The sequence below is a fragment of the Lutra lutra genome, chromosome X, assembly GCF_902655055.1.
Source record: "Lutra lutra chromosome X, mLutLut1.2, whole genome shotgun sequence".
In the NCBI taxonomy this organism is placed as follows: domain Eukaryota; kingdom Metazoa; phylum Chordata; class Mammalia; order Carnivora; family Mustelidae; genus Lutra; species Lutra lutra.
The window spans coordinates 98726430-98747276 of NC_062296.1; the positions used below are offsets into that span (position 1 = coordinate 98726430).

The 20847-nt window shown below is 52.5% G+C and overlaps 1 protein-coding gene across 1 annotated transcript in view; it reads left to right on the plus strand.

Annotated features, from left to right (window-relative positions):
• The first annotated feature begins 2041 nt into the window (after positions 1 to 2041).
• P2RY8 (P2Y receptor family member 8) overlaps positions 2042 to 20847 on the plus strand; it is a 40860-nt gene continuing 22054 nt past the window's right edge. Inside the window, exon 1 of the mRNA XM_047715382.1 lies at positions 2042 to 2351. The gene's annotated coding sequence lies outside the window, so the exon portion shown is untranslated. The remainder of the gene's footprint in view (positions 2352 to 20847) is intronic.

Consider the following 20847-nt stretch of genomic DNA (forward strand, 5'->3'; position numbering starts at 1 on the left):
GGGCAGGTTCTCTCTGACCTCTCCTCGGCCACACTTCCCTCCTCCATATCCTTGTCCATGGCACCTTCTAGGGGCTGGAAGGCCCAGGGGCTGCTTCTGGGGGCTTGCATACTGGGGACAGGGGGACATGTGTAAGGGAATGACTCTGCTGTCCACAGGTCAGTGAAACCACCAGTGACTGATGTGACGGCCCCTTTAGCAGGTGCAGGTGCCCAGCTGGGGCTCAGGGGTCTTGGGTAGAGCCCATAGTCCCTATAGATCTGGGATTTAATAAATCCTCTTGATAAAGATCCTACTAATAAATATGACCATCCCCCAGGGGCCCGGCAGCCTGGACTGTCAATGGGCAACCGTCAACGGTGTTGTGGGAGAGATGTGCCCACACCTTCTGCAGCATCTCAGAACCACATCCTCTGTGTGGGCCAACCCCTCCACCATGAGTGTGAACATAGGAGCACCACAGTCTACAGAAGCATGACATGCGTAAGTAGATAGAAGGATGGATGGGTGGGTGGATGGATGGAGAATTGGGTGGATGTAGTTAATAGAAACATGATAGATAGATAGATAGATAGATAGATAGATAGATAGGATGAATGGATAGAGAGATAGATACATAGATACATAGATAAATACATTAGATAGATACATAGATAGATATGGCAGTTGGATGGATGGATACATAGATATGATGGATGGATGGATGGATGGATGGACGGTTGGTTGTTTGGTTGGATGAATGGATGAATGGACGGATGGTTGGATAGATGATAGATGATAGATAGATAAACAGATATGATGGACGGATGGATGGATGGATGGAGAAGTGGATGGATGGATGGATGGATAGGATGGATGGATAGATAGAAAGATGATACATAAAAAGATATGATGGATAGATGGAAAGATGGGTAGATGCATAGATAGATGATAGAGAAGATAAATATAGATAAACATAATGGGTAATAGATGATTGATAAGTAGATAATTCATAGATACATAGATGATGGCTGGATAAATATTGACAGATCTCGATAGATGTACAGGTAGATATTAATAGGTATAGCTAGATATTCGTAGATATCAATAGTTACACATTATCAATTATCTATCATCTATCAGATGATAGAATTCATACGTCGATTAAGATGACAGGTACACATCGATAACCAGTTGATAGAAAATAGCTGGAGGGTACTTAGATAAAGGATGCGTAGAAATACGTGGGTTGGTGGAAAATACAGATGATGACAGATAGAGACAGTCTACACATCGTCTATCGACGGCAGATCAATACAGATAAATGGAAAGTCTATACAACACAGATAGATGGCTAACTCTGCATTTCCCCATGGGAGAGTGGCCAGGTGACATCATCCCCGGGTCCCCAGAAGTGACTCACCGTCCACAGGACACAGGTGCGGGAGCTCAGACCTTGGCTCTCCAGCAGCTTCCGCCTTTCTCCCGCATCTCTCTTTGCCCCTGTTGCCTCGTGAAAATGTCTGCCTCTGCCCTCCAGCCCGACGCCGCTGTGAATGCCCACGGCCCCCACCCCCGCCACCATGGGACGTGCAGGGAGTAAGCCAGGAGCCCCCACCCCACACCGAGGGCAGGCGTGGGCCATCCCTGCCCTGTGGCCTGGCCGTTCTGGCCACAGAACGAAAGATGTCACAAGGCACACAGCTTTAGGATGCAAAAGGAAATATGTTCTGCTAGCAATTTTTTCACTTTTTTTTAATTAAACAAACAAACAAACAAACAAACAACAACAAAAAAAACAGGAATTAGCCCTGTCTGGGTGGGAGGGGGCGCTTGCTTCTCTGCCTGCTGAGTTAGGAGGACGGTCCTAGCTCCCCGCCTGCGTGCACCGGATTGCCTCCTGCAGGCGACCCTGGGCAGGGGGGCAGGGTCTCCCCGAGGCCTCTTGAAAGCAGCGCTGTGGCCGGAGGCTGTGACGCAGGCACCCCACCCCACGCAGGGCTGCACCAAGCGTCCTAGGAGTCAGGAGGCCCCACGGGCTTTGCAGTCGCCTGAGCGAGCAAGCGAACAGACGGTTAGTTACACAGGAAATTTCAACACGGGTTTCCTCTCTCCCCACCCTGCCTCCCAACCGTGGCTGCGAGGCTCGGAGGTGGACCCTGGAGAATTTGCATTTCGCAACGGCCGGGCCATGCCCCCGTGAGACCTGCCGGAGCAGCCACAGGACCGCCGCCGTGACTCGGGCCGGCCCTCTGTGGGCACAGACGGTTCCGAGGCACATCTGACCGCCGGCCGGCTTCCAGAATGAGGACCGCCGCCTTCTGGACGCCAGGCTCCGAGACAGAGCTGCCGGCCGCCCTCTGAGACTCCTGGTGAGCCCTCTGCCCGGTGCCGTGTCCATGCCTTGTCGGAAATCAGGGAGGTCCAACGGGGACAGGGTTGCAGGGGTGCAGATGTGGGCGAAAGGGGGGCTGCCCACACAGACGGGCAAACCCCCAGAGAGACCTTGCAGAGGTGCCTACCAGGGAAACTCTCCTGCAAACGTTCATCCGGTAAAAGGCACCCATACCGGCCGAGCCAAACCCTGCACTGGGCGGGCGTATGGGGCCAACACCCTGACGGCCACGGTTGGGGGGGACAGAGGGCCGTGAGCCCCCACAGACAAGCTCACGGGTGCCAGATCATGTGCGAACACGGGGCCTTGGACCGTGTGCCAAGCCGCCCTCCAGCGGCGTCTGGGCGGAAGGGAGCGCGTGGCCCCAGCTAGAGCATCCGTCTGGATACGGTTGTCGGCACGGCGGGCGGTCAGCCTCGCTGGTAGTAAGGAGGCGGAACCCTGGGCCACGTGCTTCTGCGCGCAAAGCCAACACGGTTTCTCTGCGTCCCCGTCGTGTCTGTGCAGTGGGGACGGTCGGAGGCAGGGCCCCGGCACCGGGTGCTAAGAAACTGCATCGACCCAGGAAGAAGCCCGTGGCCGTGAGGGGGACTGTGCCCACGATGTGGGACATGAGTGTCTGTTGTTTTGTCCTTGGATGTCTGCACACTGGAGGAATGGCGGGTCATCGGGGCACGGCCGATGCCAGCCCTGGTGCAGGGAAGGGGGTGTGTCTCCAGGACGGTGGCCCCCAAATCCTGCTGATTACATCTGGGGAGGCCGATGGGACCCAGGTCTCGGGAGGAATCCAGGGATGGATGTGGCCTCTGGATGGTGTTTGGGGAAGCATATGAGGGTCTGCTGGCCGTCGGAAAGACCCCTGCTTAGCCACAGCCCAGGGACGTGCCTGCCGCAGCTGGACAGTATGTAAGGCTGACCCGGGACCCCAACCTAACCACACCCTGGGTGGTTGTGTTTAGGACAAGGGGACACGGAGAAAGGGTTAGGGTTAGGGCAGATGAGCCCTCCCGTGGACCCCCAACTGGGGTGCTGCTCTCCCATCCAGCCCCTCCGTCTGTACGTCCTCCTTGCTGTCACCACCGGCCGGCAAGCCATTGCAGCTGGGCCCTCCCTTTCACATCCCCCTTCACGTCCCTGGAGGCAGCGGAGTGGGCGGGCAGGATATGGGGAGCCTGATATGCACCTGCCGGCTCGCTCTGCAGCCCCTACTAGGACAGGGCCCCTGGGAGGTGACCCACACCAGTCAGGGCCCCTCTCGGCTTCTCCCCGGGGCCAGCAACATCATAGGGAATCATGAGCCCGTGGCCAAGCTCAGAGAGCAGCTGCGGGGACGTCCCCGGGGCAGCACTAGGATCCCCCAGCTGTGTGTGTCTGTACCCTCGTTGGCCACATGGACGGACACGGGGCGGGGCGCCGTCTCTCCAGAGCAATGAGCAGATCCCACAAGTGTGTGGATGCCTTGGAGCCAAGCAGGGATCTCGGGGGTGGGAGGTGGCTGTGTTCCCAACATCCCCCTACTCCACATGGGGGAAACTGAGGCGAGAAGGGGCGAAGGAGGTCACCCAAGCACACCAGACCCAGACTTTCTGCCTCCAGGGTCCTCTCCTTAACCTGCTGCCCGTCCACTAGCCTGCCATCCCATCGATCCAGACGCTGACGACGTCGTCACATGCCGGGCTCAGGGCTGTGCTTCCGGGTAGGGGCGGGGGAGAGAACTCAAAATAATTGAGATACTGATCTGGGCTGCAGGTTGCAAAGATTTGGGGGTGGGAAGAAATCCAGGAGGGCTTCCTGGCAGAGGCGGGGCTCACCAGGTCAGTGTAGCACCAAGGATGTTGTGCCCAGGCTGTGTGTGTTCTGGATGACAGCTGGGGATGATCCCAGCAGGCAGGTGACATGTTAGCACCCAGCCCAGAAAAGCCAAGGAAGCTTCCAGCACTGCTGGAAATTGTGGAGCTGAGCTTTGCAAAGAGATCGGGTGGGGGCCCTGGTCTGAGCACGGGGATGAGAGTCGGGAGGGCGGTGCCCACGTAGAGGGAATGTGTGGTTTGCTAGCTGGGACGGAGGGCGGCTGGACCAGAGGACAGGCCGTCCCCTGTGACGCCCTAAGGATGGCAGGCAACGAGGCATGGACTGACGTAGGACCGTGGTGTCTGTTGAAGGTGGTGCCTTTGTGCAGACGCTGCTGCTGACTGGACCCCCAGGGAGCCTCACGAATGAGTTGCGGGCCTGATGGCAGGGACCCTGGGTGACCTCGATGATGTTTATGGGGGGACCCCCGACAGAGAGAGGGGCTGAAGGAAGACGGGGGCAAAGGAAGGGTGTCTTGGGACAGAACCAAGTGTCAGGTATGCAGGGCGAAGGCACGGTCTCTCTGCTATGGCACGGGCATTGGGTGGAACCTGCAGTCTGCCCCCACCAGATGCCAATCCCATTTCTTCCCCCAAAAGTTGGAATGTCCAGAAATGTTCCCTGCGGGGAGGGGCAAAGTTATGGCTGCTTGTGAAGCAGTGTGATAGATAGATGATGGATGGATGGATAGATAGACAGACAGACAGACAACAGATAGATAGGGTTGAACAGATGATAAATTGGATGGATGGATGATGGATGAATAGGTAGAAAGATAGGAAGATAGATGATAGATTGACAGACTGACAACAGGTAGATATGGATGGACAGATGGATATATAGATGGGCAGATAGATGAATGAGAGATGATAGATAGATGGTGATAGATAGATACATAGATATGGATGGATAGATGGATGGATGGATGGATAGATAGAAGGAAGAGTGGATAGATGATAGATATAGACAGATGATAGAGATAGATAGATATGGATGGATGGATAGATGGAAGGAAGAATGGATAGATGATAGATAGATAGATAGATAGATAGATGGATAGATAGATAGATAGATAGATAGATAGATAGATGATAGATATAGATAGATACATAGATAGACAAACAGAGTCTCTCATGTAGACCAAGGAGTCTCTGCCTCAGCACTGCTGACATCTGTGGCTGGATCCCTCCTCTGATGTGGGATACCCTAGGAACTACAGAGTGCTCAGTGTCTCTGGTCTTCACCCACCCGATATCAGGAGTATCCCCACAAGCTATGACACCCCAAACTGTCTCCAGACATCATCAAGTGTCTTCTATGGGGCAGAATCGACCCCAATTCAGAACTGCCAAGGGAGAGGATGAGAAAGAACAAGGGACAACACCGCCAGAGGCCTGGGAGGAACAGCAAGACCATGTCACATTCTCTGGGTCTCAGGGAGAGGACTAGGCGGGGCCAGGGTGCTCGGGGACACTTTCTCCCATTTCTTAATGTTCTGCCTCATGTTTTTGTTTCTGTGATGAAATTATAGGGGTGATAGGGCACAGGGCTCATTACAGAATAAGCAGACGCAGGCCACATCCAGGGAGAAATGAGCCAAGGTTTACTCTGCTCTGTTCCCACAGGAAGGTCCCTATCCTATAGCACAAGATGATCTGACCAAGAACAAAATCCTGGCTTGAACTAGTGGCATTTTTACTAATAAAGCAGTAACAATAGGAAAACTTTTGTAATATTCTGCCTCACATAGAGAACAGGGAAAGTATGTGGGTTAGGGAGCCTGGCTTCTGGCCAGCCTGGTCACTCAGCGTCTTGGATGTCCCATCCACCAGGAGGTGCTGTCTCCTCCAAGTACGCTGCAGTTGGAGGCATGGAGTCTCCATGTATGTGTTGGAGGGGGAAGGGAATGGAGCAAGGCCACCCCTCCACTCAGGACAGGGACAGACCAGCAGGCACATATGTGGGATGGGATGGGAGAGAACCCAGTAGTCATGGCCATAGGCAATCAATGCATAGGGTGAGTGCATATGCTGCGGCTTTGTAGATGACCCCAGAAAAAATCGCCATGAGTTTGGTAATTGATGGATGGGTTAGTCACGGATGGATGGATAGAAGGATAAAGGCGTGGGTACATGGGTAGGAGGATGGATGATTGATGGATGAATGGATGGATGGATGGATGGATGCGTGGTTGCATGGTGGGTGAGTAGGTAGATGGATGCATCGTGGATGGATGGATAGAAGGATAAAGGCGTGGGTACATGGGTAGGAGGATGGATGGTTGATGGGTGAATGGATGGATGGATGGATGGATGGATGGATGCGTGGTTGCATGGTGGGTGAGTAGGTAGATGGATGCATCGTGGGTGGATGGATGGATGAAAAGGTGCATTGATGGTTGAGTGAGTAAATAACTGGAAGGATGAAAGTTTGGATAGATAGATACATGAGAGATAGATGGATGATAGGTAGACAGATAGATGATAGGATGGATAATGGATGGATGAATGGATGGATGGATGGATGGATGGAAAGGAGAAAGGGTGTGTGGGTGCAAGGATGGATAGATAGATGATAGATGATAGATAGATAGATAGATAGATAGGATGGATGGATGAAAGGATGGGTGAGTTGGTAGATGGATGGATGAATGAGTAGATGGATGGATGCATGGATGCATGGAGGAAATGGAAGGTGCGGTACACATGGACCAATAAAACAAGAAAAGAGGCAGGTTGCCCATCCATCCCTCCAGATCTGTTCCTTAGGGCAGCCATAACCAGTGACCACAACTGGTGGCAAGGAGGTTGGAGATGCAATGGAGCTACACAGAGGCGGTGATTGCACACCATGGTGAATGCGCCCAAGGCCACTGCCGTGTTCACCTTAAAATGGTGAATTGTGTGTCAGTGTAAAGCAGAGAGAGTGGAAACAAACAGCCATCCGATGCCCGTGCTCTTACTTCCTCACCCCAGGCTATAAACACTGTCTGCAGGACACGTTGCCAGTGAGCCGGGTGTCACAGATTCTGAGTCACAGTCACAGGAAGCCGCTGAAGGGCGTTCCTGAAACCCCACCACAAGATGCCCGTCCCAAGCAAGGGCTGGTTGGTTTCCTTCCTTGAGCACGACTCCCTCCTAAGGAAACACGGCCATCCCCACTTGTAAACAGGCATGCAAACAGCAGACAAGCTGAGCTGTCGCCTGCGGGGCTGTGCACAGCCTGGCGTGTGCAGCCCCCTGTGTGCAGAGCGTCCTCCCGGCCGTGGCTTTGATTTCCAGCTCACACCAGCACCACGGTGACCTCCCTCGCCACTGGGTTCCAAGCGAGTTGCTGTGTATGGACACATACTGTCGTTGGTGGAAACAGATTGTAGGGGAGAGACAACGGGAGAGCAGAGAGATCATTAAGGTACCAGAGAAAATTTTAGGAACACATACTTAGGGGGAACAGAGCTTATTGGAGATACATGCCAAAGATCATGGCCCTGTGATCCACATTCAGGAAACCCACTGAGGTCACAGGGACCAGCTGAGCCCACTTTGCCCAAGCATGCTAACGGGCCATGTGGGCTCAGGCACGATGACCCCACTCAGAGCATTTGACCTATACCCCAGCCCAACACAAGAATTACCCCTAGATCCTCTTTCCCACTAAAAGTAGTTTCCATCTTGCTCAGCACATCAGACAACTTCTGTAGTGCCTTATACTTGTCCTCGGACTCTGAGAGGCGGAACATCAACCCCAGGTCAGGTGCCTGGGACTTCCCATAGGGCACTCGGGGGGCACAGACTGGGTGGCTCCTGAGCCCTCGCCCAGTGCTGCCCTCCATGTGATGGGTGACATCTGCGTGTCATGCTCAGAGCTTCTCCTTGGACACTCTCCACTGCCCTGAATGTCCAGCTTCATACCCTCCAAGCATGACCCAGTCCTGGTTTCACACTGCCATGGCTACCTGTCCACCAGGTGTGGACCGAACACCCCATCCCACCTTCTCTGCACTCCCCTAGCAGCACAGCAGGATCTCCACGTCATCCTCTGGCTCCATGACCACTTCCGATTATGAGCGTGTGCAGTAGCCCACAACACGCAGGGGTACGACCCACCGGGTAACACCTCATGCACCTGGATGGCACACTCCACGACAGGTCCCCGGTCAAACACAGTGGTCACATGACACATGCACCTTGAGGATGTGAAGCTCCGGGAGAGAAGTAGACACACACGATCACACGGTGCGCAACTCTCTTTATAGGAAATGTGCAGAACATTTCTGTGTACAGCAAACCTGAAAAATCCAGTGACAAAAACCAGATTGTTGGTGCCAGTGGGAGGTGCCGGTAATGAGGACAGGGATGTCTTAGTCAATTGGGGTGGCGACTCTGTGTCTGGGGGGAGCCCACGTCCTGGTCAGCAGAGACCTCCATGGTCTCTGCAGAGGGAGGGAGTGGAGAACTCAGGTATCCACAGAAAGCACCACTTGGTGGCCTGACTTGGCTTGGGGATTAAACAGAATGGTATAAATGTTATGGGTAGGGTGATTTGCCATGTAGATTTGCCTGGGAAGCCAGGGGTCCTGAGAAGTAGAACTTCAGGAACCAAAATGGGAGTAGTCCAGGCAAAACGGGTATAGTGTGTTGAATGGTGGACCCCTAAAATATATGCCCATGTCTTAATCACCCCACCTGTGGAGCTTATATGGAAATAGGGTCTTTGTAGATGTAATGAAGGGAAGGATCTGAGATGAGCTCATCCTGGATCAGGGTGGCCCTAAGTCCAATGACAAGTGTCCTTGTAAGAGACAGAAGAGGAAACACAGACACAGGGGAGAAGCCACGTGATGATGGAGGCAGAGGTAGGAGGTGTAGATACAAATAAGATTGGATAGATACTGAGATAATAGCTAGATATAGATGGATGGATGGATAGGTAGATTAGAAAGAAATAGGGATGGAGGGATGGAGGGATGGATGGATGGAGTGATGGATGGTTATGCAGATGATAGATAGATAGATACATACATACATACAGAGATGGATGCATGGATGGATGGATTAGGTAGGTAGGTAGGGAGATGATAGAGATAGATGATAGATATAGTGATGGATAGGTAAGTAGGTAAGCAGTTGATGATAGATAGATGATTAGATAGATAGATAGATAGATAGATGGATGGATGTAGGGATGGATGGATGGATGGATGGATGGTCTTGTAGGTAGATGATAGATGATAGATAGATAGATATAGGGATAGATGAATGGATGGGTGGATTCATGGTTGGATGGTCATGCAGATGGTAGGTAGATGCATGGATGGATGGATGGATAGGTAGGTAGGTAAGCAGATGATGATGATAGATAGAGAGAGAGATGGATGGATGATAAATAGATAGAGTCTCTCATGTTAGACCAGGACTTCTCAGCCTCAGCACTACTGACATCTCAGGATGGAGGGCTCTGAGGCAGGGCGTCCTGGGCACTGTAGGGTGCTGAGCAGCATCTCTAGTCTCCACCCACCACATGCCAGGAACAACCCCCTACTCTAGTGTGACCAACAGAAACAGCCCTGGACATTGTGGGACATCCCCTGGGAGCCCAGTCACCCCCAGGTAGTACTTCCTTCACCAACACTGCACCTGTTGGGCAGGAACATTCCCTACGTCTCATGGGCCAACCGCCCACAGGGTTGAGGGACACTAGGCTCTCCTTGGGTGTCAAGGAGCACCTAATTATATTGACCAGAAAAATCCACATACATTGTATGGAATGCAGTGTATTAGTACCAAGGCCAGCCCCGGGGGTTTCCTCCCTCAAATCACAGGGTGCCTGCCTGGGACTCTACCAGGCCCAGTCTCTGATTCCACGTGAAGGCCGGGATGTGGCAGGTCCTGGAGGGTCCCAACATGCACCAAACACTGTGTGGTCTCACCATGAGCGAGTAAGATGGGGCCTGGTGTGTGTTTGTGTCTTCCGTGCACATCTTCAGAAGCCACGAGCTGTGAGTCTGACCGCGGCCATGCTCTGACCTAACGCTTAACCTCTATTTCCTCTTCTGTGACATGACAAAAACACTATTTTCTATTCCGTTCTCTTGAGGATGCTGGGCTAACACTCAGGCCACAGGGGATGTAAGCCTGCTCAGGTACAAGGAGCTGACCCCAGAAATGAGACGCCCTTGAGTGGTAGAAATGCCAACAAGAAGGGATTTGGTTCGGCCAACAAGAAGGGATTCAGTTTGGCAGTTTTGGGCCATAGGTTTACCCAGCCTCGGCTTAGCGATCTGTATGATGCTATATCATCACTCTGTGGGGTTTTGTGAGTTCACTCAGCTCCACGCCTGTGTCACAGGAAAACACGGTCAATTAGAAAGCACGCATTATTAGCTCCATGGTTGTGTTCTCCCATCAAAGCTGGATTCACACAATGACCCAATCCATGAGCAGTGGGGATTGACCCTCTGCAGGACTCAGGACCTGAGTCAAGGTAAATCCATCATGGCCTCCAGGACATGCCAGGGCTCCCTCCTTCTCCCCTCCTTCTGGACCCTCCTGGCTCTGGTCAGTAACAGGTGTGCCTGGAAAGAGGACTCCCAGACATTCTTGGTGATGGAACAGAGTTGCGGGACCCACTTGGCTTCTGATTAGAACACTGATGGACCCGCTCCCTTGAACTTTTCCCAAAACCAAACTGTCTACCTCCTTAGCCTTGCCCAACCGCCTTGGGCCCCAAGTCTTTGATGCAAAATTGCGTCTCACGTTCTCCCCACACCACATCCGTGTTGAGCTGTCCTGGTTCATGGTGGGTGTTTCCAAGTTACCTGATTTTGCCTTCCATGGAGAGTCTTGTTATTGAAAACCCTAGGGTCTGGCTGGAGGGGAACATGTCAGTTCAAATGCAAAATAGGTCATGTCTTTGGAAAGCAGGGGTCTCGGAGCTCAGAGTGAAAAATGCGTTCACCTTCTTCTGCACAGGGAAGAACTAGGATCGACACCTAGGGTCTTGCTTCTCTGAGGGTTTTTGTATTGATCAAGGTTCTCAACAGAAGCAGACTGTGGTGGTTAGTTTTATTTGTGAATATGGTTGGACCTCGGGGTGCCCAGATATTTCAGCCAATAGGCCTCTGGGTGTGTCTGTGTGAGATGAGCATTGCATCAGTGGACCGAGTAAAGCAGATGCCCTCCCCAGTGTGGGTGGTCCTCAGGCAAGCCAGCAATCCTTCCTGGGCCTAAGGAGAACAGACAGTGAGTAAAGGAGAATCAGCTCCCTCTGCCTCACTGTCTCCAAGCCAGGATATATGTCTTCTCCTACCTTCTGATGGGAATGCATCACAGACTGCTTCCCTGGGCCTCCAACCTGCAGACAGGAGACCGTGCCATGTTTCACCCCCCACAATCATGTGAGCCAATTCCTTTAATAATTCTCTTTATATATGTGTGTATGTGTATATATGCTACTGCTTTTGTTTCTCTGCAGAATCCTGACTCATACAAGAACCAGAAAGATGGAAAGATGATAGATAGATAGATAGATAGATAGATAGATAGAAGGTAGATAGATAGTGGGTAGGTAGGTAGGATGGATGGATGTAGGGATGCATGGATGGATGGAAGATAGATAGAATCAATGGGTAGGTAGATAGGTAGGATGGATGGATGGATGGATGGACGGACGGATGGGTATAGGAATACATGGATAGATGGATGGATGAACATATAGGTGGATAGATGGTTGGATGGGTGCATGGATGGATGGGTGGGTGGATGGACGCATACATTAATACATAGATATATAGATGATACATGGAAAGATCTATGTCTGCCTATAGGAGAGATAGAAACAGAGAAAGTGAGAAAGACATTTATTTTAAGGAAATGCGTCTTATTATTGGAGGCCAGCAAGTCTGAAATCTGCAGGGTTGACTAGCAGGCTGAGGCCCAGGGAAGCGGTGATCACGCTGCATTTTGAGTGTGAACACTATCTGGAAACACAGAATTCCCGCTTCCTCAGAGGAGGTCATTCTGTTTCCTCTTAAAGCCTTCAACTGATCAGACAAGGCCCACCCAACCCATTATGGCGGCCACCTGATTTACTTAAAGTCCGCTGATTGGAATGTTAATCCAAAAGAAATACACACAGCAACGTGCTGACTTGTGTGTGACCACAGATCTGGATACCGTGATACCGCCAAGTGGACAATATAACGCTTACTGTCACATGGCAGCAATGCAAAGGGGACTTTTTCAGGGCACCCCCGTAGCTCCCAATCGAGTTGCTGAACTTCTTTTTTTCCTTTGTGCAACATACCGACCTCGTGGCTCATTTTTCACAAAGAAAGGCACAAGGGAAGGCAGTTTGCTGTATTTTGTTTTTTGCACTGTTTGTGCGGACATATCTTCTCCTTTCTTTTTTCCCTAGTTTTAATGAGATATAACTGACATATAGCTTTTCATGAGCTGCAGTGGGACAGCATCATAATACAGCATGTGATATATGTATATGGGAGCATTCAAAAGGAAATGAAGAAGCTTTGTTTGAATCCATAAACACAGTTTTGTGTTATTAAGTTTTAGGAGGGGATAAGGAAGAACACCCCAGATGGTTTACATGGTGAGCCAAAGAATTACAACCACTTCACTGGCAAACTTGTCCTCTTGCATTTTTGTGATCTGATACCCCCCGGAGCTTTGTCACTAGAAACCTAAGTGACATCTTTCACTACGTCTGCAAAGACTTATCAGATGCCTCAGGACAGGGTAGCTCAAACTTTCAATTCTCTTCCATGGGGTGAACCTACTGAAATCCAGCAAGTGGGTAGCATGCGTGTCATGGAGACCCCAAAGATGAAGAGAGCCCCACTGTGGGATCCTTGGCCTGATCTTCACAGAAAGATAAAAATCTGCTTCTCATGATCTTTTAAGTTTCACAACCCTCAGCCCAATGGCCTCTCCACCACCCAGGAAACCCAGCCCTTCTCCTGCCTCCAGAAGCCCATGCAGTTCATGGTGGGAGGCAGGGCATGGGGTTCTGCATCTGTAGGACCACATGCCTCCCTGGCTAGCAGCCAACAGCACAGCAAAAGGTTGCGTGTGCATGGGCAAGTTGTATGTAACTCGTTAAGTTGAGAGCCCACAGAACAACAAGGGACCTCATTAGAGAGGTCCCAGGGCTATGTGTGAATGCAAAAAGGTTTCCCATGTAGATACAGGATTGCATTATTATGGGCTGAATTCCATCCCTGCAAAACTCACCTATTGGAGTGCTCACCCCAAGACCTCAGATTATGACTTGACTGGAAATAGGATTTCCAGTAGTTAGGCAAAATGAAGTCACCTTGGAGTAGGGTGGGTCCCTACTCCAATATGATTGTGGTCCTTATAAAAGGGAGAAATTTGGACACAGACACACACACACTCACAGAAGGAGAACCATGTCAGGACGCAGGAAGAAGACGGGGTCTACGCACCAAGGAGGGGCACCAGCTTCAGCCTCACCTGGATCTCAGCCCCACAGCCTCAGCCCCACCTGGATTTCAGACTCCCAGCCTCCAGGACTGGGAAACATAATTTATTATTCTGTGAGAAAATAAATTTGCAGACTCAGGTACTGTGTTATTGCAACCATAGGAAACCCATACCATCAACAGTTGGGACAATTTCTTACACGGCATTAAGACTCCAACCACTGTGGTTTTCTTCTCAGCTTCCTGCCCTAACCTGCTATTTCTCAGAAATGGAGAATAATCCCACAGAGGAGAGAACAACAGCATTGCCTGGTCAAGGGTGTCTTGTCTCCACTGCAACCCTTGCTGGCCTCAGTACTCAAGCATGGTCTGTGGATGGCTTTCAGGAGAGACTCTTTATATCCATGACCACCTTGAGCTGGAGCTTTGTCTGGAACAGATGGATGGACATGCACTGCCCCATAGGGGTCTCTCTCCCATCAACTATCTAAGCAGGTGCCCTGTGGGTCAGAGGACATGAGGAAGCATATACAGATGGGCCTTGGCCTCAGGCCACTCCAGATTTCTCTGTCTCAACTCTGGACCCCACAGGCATAAAGATCACCTGTGCAGAGTCACCAAACAGAACCAAGCCTTGTGTGTTTGAGATGATTGGATGCATTCCTGAGGCTGCTCTCTGAACTCAAAATAATTGAGCTGGAAATCATAACAAACAGCTGAGCAGAGATTCAGTCACTGCTGGACTCTTCCAAATAACCCATGGGCCAAAGATGGTGATGAAAACAGGAAAGACTTTGAATGAATAATGTTGCTGGCAGACACGGCCTCAGAGATGCCCACGGCCTCTCTCCCAAATGCCCACACCCTAATCCCCATGGGCTAAGCAGGATAATGCAGGTGCTTCCAGAATCCGGAAAAGACAAGGAAACAGATTTTCCCCTAGAGTCGCCACAAGGAGCCAGCTTTGCCACTATTTTGACTTTTAACTGGGAAAACAGATTTTGGGGCTCTGGCCACCTGGGCAGTAAGGAAGTAGATCTCATTTGTCTAAAGCTTGTGGTGCTTTGTCACAGTAGGACGCTCATGCAAACGATAATTAGGACACAATGCCTCAAAGTACGTAAGAGGAGGCCAAAGTAGTGAAAACAGGCAAATTCATTGCCTTGAATCCATGCATGAGACAAGGAAAAAAAAAAAAACAAAACAGCATGCCCACGGCCCAAGAGTCCATCTTAAGTATCTAGAAAGAGCTAGCTGAAACCAAAGTAAGGTAGAAGGGAGGAAACGATGAAATGAAGAGATCAGTAGAACAGGGAGGGGGGATGTACAGGGGTGAGGTGTGGGAGGAAAATGTGCAGAACTTATCCTTATGACGGTGGGATCGAGAGTTTAGGTCCCACCATAGGGTTGTTCTTAGGGTTGAATATGATGCGCCAGCCCAAGGCCGGCTGGTTGGAAATGCTCAGTAAACACCCAAAATGTGCAACCAGAAGCTTCCAAGCAAGCGACACCTTGCTTTGCGGAAACACCCTCGGAAAGTAACGTACGTTTGTCACTAACAGCATTGCTGTGACATATCTGCCTCCTGTCTATACCCCTCTCAACCAGGAAGAGAAAAAACACAAACAACTCTCGAAACATCGGTGAGATCCAAGCCCAACGGTTCATTTTCTTGATTAATTAACTGCTTAACGTATTTGTGTTTTCACTGTGCTTAGTACGATAATGACTTCAAAGCACCCAACTTTGTTGTAAGTAGGAAAGCTAGTTTGGGGCAATTGTTGGTGGAACTGCTCCCACCATCTGTGGGGACTAGAGTCGGGAGGTTGGCGGTGGGCACAGTCCCTGTAAGATGCTTCCCCCTCTCCCAGCAGAAACCATTTCTTTCAGGGATGGATGTGAGTGTTGGGTTCTCACAGAGACTCTAAAGCCGGGAGCACAGCCTTGTCTCCTCCTGTGACCCAGATCCCCTTCTCAGAAACGCAGAGAGATCATGTCTCCTCACCAAGCTGCTGAACGTTCCGATGCCCATTTACAATCACCTACAAATCAAAAGCGCTTTCACTAAGAACGAATTTTGCACACTGCCCCCTCCCCCCAAGTCCCAGGAGACCTCTCCCTCTCCAAGCATGAAGACTGAGAGCAGTAGAGGTCCTTCAAACTGAGATGCCCAAGGCACCAGACACCACCCGGGGGCAGAGGAGGGTCCCCGCACACACTTAGTTCTAAAAGAATCAACGCGTGATCACGGAAATAAGGTGGTTTCTTGTCCAGTCAATGTTCAACTCAAATGCAAGTTCAAGAAAGTTCTAGAATTCTGGGTGAACAAGAGAAAGCAAGCCCTCCTCCAGGATAGATCCTACAATGACGCATGTCCCCAGTGGCCCCAAAGGAGGTGCTCACGTTCTTAATATTCAACCCCAGGTATCACAATCCCAAAGGGTCCCGTGTCACCCACCTGGTCGCACCTGTGTCGACGGCCGGGGAGGTGACTCACTCACAAAGCAGGTGCACGGGGCCCATGCAGAGGAACGTCTGAATTCCCTGGAGTGGAGACAATGCTCACATGTCCAGTTTGTCACCCTTCCCTCCTCCACACCCCAAGGACGCTAGAGCTGCCCGTCAGACCCATGGAGACTTTTCAACATGGCGAGATCCCCTCCCACTAGTTTCAAGATTCATGGGCGGGAATCCCACGGATGAAACCGTTGCGCCATTTCCTCCGAATCTGCTACTCCGTGAGTTAGCGAGCCCTCGTTGGAACTGAACCAGAGCCTATGGGCTCCGGGGACACTGAGCCCTCTTCCTGGGGGACCTTACAAGATGTGTGGTGAGTTCAATGCCTATTGAAAGCGAAAATGAGAGGATACATGTTTCTTTCGGTGCACGAATGTTCTGTTTTCTTCAACGTGTGGGAAAATCTCGACTACAGTCCACCTCTTTCAGGAAGTCGTGTCCCATACATTTTTTTTTTTCACCGTTAGGTGTATCAAGGCGTGTGATATAGTCATGTTTCTTGCATCGATGTGACCACAATGACTCCAAACAAGCCTTTCAGCACCAAGGGCCCGACGGACGGGAAGTGAAACACATGTGTGCGATACAACGCGCACACCTATTTTTGTTGTCGTGACTTGGACGGGATCGCAGACCAAAGAGTTTCGAGCATGTCCCTGAGACGCTCAGAATCTGCAGAAACAGTGATAACAAAATGGCAGTTTGAGGAGAGAGAGAGAGAGAAATCGTGTGATATTGCCCAATCTTCCAAGAGTCCCTTCATCGGTCGGTGACAGGCATGATCCGGTATGTAACGCTGATACCATCAGAGACGCCTTCAGAACGGTCGCCTCGCAGTTGTGTTCTTAAACAGCCACGTTCGCGGTGGGTCCGGAATGGTTTGCATCTCTTTAAAACTGGCGGCGCTGGCTGCTAACGTCCACATTGTTTTAGGCTGCACAGACGAAGACACTGGTGGTCATTTCCTGGGGCAGCCATAACCGAGGACTACACACGGGTGACCGAAAACAACAGAAATTTGTAACCTCCCACGTCCAGGCCAGAAGTCTGAGATCCAGGTGGGGCAGGAATGCTGAGATCCAGGCGGGGCAGGGCCGTGCTCCCTCCTGAGACTGCAGGGGAGGGTCCTTCCTGCCTCTTCAGCTTCTGAGGCTCCAGGTGTCTCTGGGCTGGTGGCCGTGTCCCTCTCATCTCTGCCTCCGTCCTCACGTGGCTTCACCTCTGTCTGTGTCTCTTGTCCTCTAAATCTTACAAGGACCCCATCACTGGATGGAGAAGGACAACCTCATCCAGGATGGTCTCACGTCAGATCCTTCATTTAATCACATCTGCAAAGACCCAATTCCCCCCAAGAAATCTCCATTCCCAGGCTGCGGGGGTCAGGATGCGGACATATCCTTTTGGGGTCACGTTTCCTGTCTGCCTCCCCCCACACCATGGCAGGCCACAAAGCAGGGTTTGCTGGCTTGGTGGAGGCAGTCAGCATAGTCTCGTTCCTGTACAGCCAGGGGCGGGGAGGGGAAAAGGGCCGGTTGGGGACAAGAGGTGGACAGAACAGCAGGCACAGAGCCCTCAGCAGGGCACCTCAGGGGGAAACCTTGTGCCCCTGAAGGTGAGTGCAAGGAGGAAGCAGCCCCAGGTGGGGCCAGTCCCTGTCCAATTGTCAGAAACCCCAACGCAGGGTTCGCAGTGGGGGAGGGAGGGGAGCCGAGCTCAGAGCAGCAGAGAACAGGGATGCATAAACCCACTCCCTTTCAGTCTGCCCTTGGGGACACCGTTCCAGCCACCACAACCCTAGACAGGGCTTGACATCCAAACACGGGCGGGAAAGCCAAACAGAAACATGGACAAAGGTCTGAACGTCCCTCCCAGGGATGCTGCCCATGTCCTCCAGGCTCCCACATCTCCGCCTCCTGCCATCTCGTCCCGGGAATCACCGTGCAAACCCCCCGCCAAGGCATGCGAGCAGAGGAGGCCCCTGGAACTCAGCCAGCCCCAGCACACACACCCTCAGCCACGCCGGGGACCTGCGCAGCCCCGGGGTCGGTGAAAAGGTCACGGTTGAAAATCCCCACCTCCCACAGGACAGAACCGAGACTTTTGCCTCAGCGTCGAGGGGGCCGGAAGCTTGGAACCGCACCCAGGCTCTGCACAGGGATCACTTCCCTCCTTGTGCATGTGTGTGTGTGCATGTGGGTCTCCAACATCCCACTCACGGGGGTGTCCTGCTCGGCGTGCTGCTGGGGACTCTCCCAGCTTCGCCCTAAAAATCCCTCTTCCCGGGAAGCCCCCGGGGACCCCACTAACTGGGAAAGTTGGTGCTCACAGCTGGGAACCCATGCTGGCCCCTGGGAGGACCAGACTCCGGGGTGCGGAGGTCGGTGGTGACGCTGCTCTGGGAGGCCAGCGCTGGGTGACACCTGCTCACGTCACTGTAGCCTCAGCTGCCCCCTGGCACCCTGCTTTGATCTGGGAACTCCAAGCTGCTCCTAACCCTAAAAAAAAAAAAAAAAAAGCACCCATACCATTTTTTAACTTATTTTATTTTTTTGTTTCTTGTGTGTGTGTGTGGTAAGAAGGCTTCGGAGGAGACCTGCCTTCTCAGACGATCTCTACACGCACCATGGCATCCTGCTGTGTATAAGCTCGATGCTGCTCCCTAAATCCTTTTTTTTTTAAATATTTAAAGATTATTTGTTTGTTTGGGGGAGAGAGAGAGAGCACAAGCAGGGGGAGCTGGAGAGCGAGAAGCAGACTCTCCTCTGAGCAGGGAGCCCCACGCGGGACTTGATCCCAGGACCTGATCCCAAAGCGGATGCTTCACCGACGGAGCTACCCGGACGTCCCTCAAGGACGTTTTCATCTTGCAAAGCTGGAAGTCTGTCCCCATGAGACACTCATACCGGGTCCTCCCCCCCGAGCCCCAGGCACCCACCACCTGTGCGTCTGATGGCTCTGGGGTCCTGGTGTATGTGGAGTGACATAGGATTTGTCCTCCAGTGTCCGGCTGATGTCACCGAGCTCCACGTCCTCAAGGTCCGTCCATGTCCGTGCAGGTGCCGCCGTCCTGCATCTTCAAGCCTCCGTGTGCGGGAACCTCATTCTGCTCATCACGTGCCCAAGCGATTGCACAGAGCTGCCGTACGATGCGGCGACCCCCAGAAGGAGCGCGGGCAGGACCTCGAAGGCATGTCAGCGCCCCCGTGACCACAGCAGCGTTAGGACCCGTCCTCAAAATGGGAACACAAGCCAAGTGATTACTGAGGACGAGCCCATGCAGGGCTGGACCATCCCTGGGCTCTTTGCACAGGACCGTGAGCCCCATCTCTGGTCCTACAAAGTCGAGGGAATGTAGGCAGGCTGGACCCCAAGCCCAGGCCGTGGGGAAACGGTGGCTGGTTCTCCCCCGCTAGCCTCAAACGCTCCTAAGCTCTGTGTCCTTCCTGCTTCTCACTATGACCCCAAGACGCTCACCCCGTACCACAGCTCTGCTTAGTTCCTGCTGCTCCCCTGGGTCCTACCTGCCTATTTTCCCCTCATCGTCCTCACGGTGGCCTCTCAAAGCCTCACCAGACCCAGGAGGTGTCCAGCGTTGGGAGACATGCCTGAGCTCAGCCCCACACCCTCTCTCTCCGCTACACACACACCCCCATGCACACTCACCTCCAACCATCACGGACGCGTATCCGACCCCGCGGTGGGGATCCAGAAATGAATTCTGCAAGCCCCCTGCCCCGAGGAAGACAGACCCCTGATCCCACTCCCAAACAGGTCCACGTCCGATTCCTCAGACCCTGTTGTTGGCTTTGCAAACGGGAGGTTGGGGTTTGCCGATGGCGTGAAGGCTGGTCATCGGCGGAGCGGGATGGAGGTGGACGGGTGACCCGGGGCTGTCTCGTGGGGGTGGGTCCAAGGCAGGAAGGGTCCTTTGGCATGCAAGACAGCAGCAGAATAGAGGACGTCGGGCAGGAGACACAAGGATGCACAGCAGGCTTTGCAGGTGGGCGGAAAGACCCCGAGGCAATGGACACAGGGCTCCAGGAGCTGGGTCCGGCCACGGCGTCCCTGCGGGGAACTCGCCCCGCACGCACGTCTCTCCCAGCCGGATTTCCCCATGCGTTTTGCGACGGGAACGTCAGACTCTGAAAATAGGAATGGTAAATAATCACTGTCCATCCCTGGGGCAGGCGTCTCCAGGGGCTTCGTTCCTAAAATACTAATAGGGCAAAGCTTCTGGGGAAGCCGTGATGAAGGGTTCAGTAGTGTTGCATGACATGCGTCCTCTGGCTTCATGCATGAGGCCTCAGGCCACCGCTCGCGGGACATACTGAGCTGAAGGGCCGTCCTTCCAGCCTGTTCCTCTGCAGAATGGCAGCGGGCGAAGGCCCCAGGAGGAGGGTTCTGGGGCCATGGGAAGGGCTGGAAAAGGGAGCAAACAAGTCTCAGGAGGAGGTAGCACCAGCCATCATGATGTATCCATCTAGGGGGCTGCAGCCCAGGTGGGGGGCCCTCTTGGGGGACTCCCCTAACCAAAGCTGCAGAATCCCTTCCCATGGCTCTGCCCCTCCTGCAGCATCACAAGTCAACTTCCAACCGAGCCACGGAGCCAGAACGCAAGGCCCGCTGCCCCGGGAGTGGTTTTCAG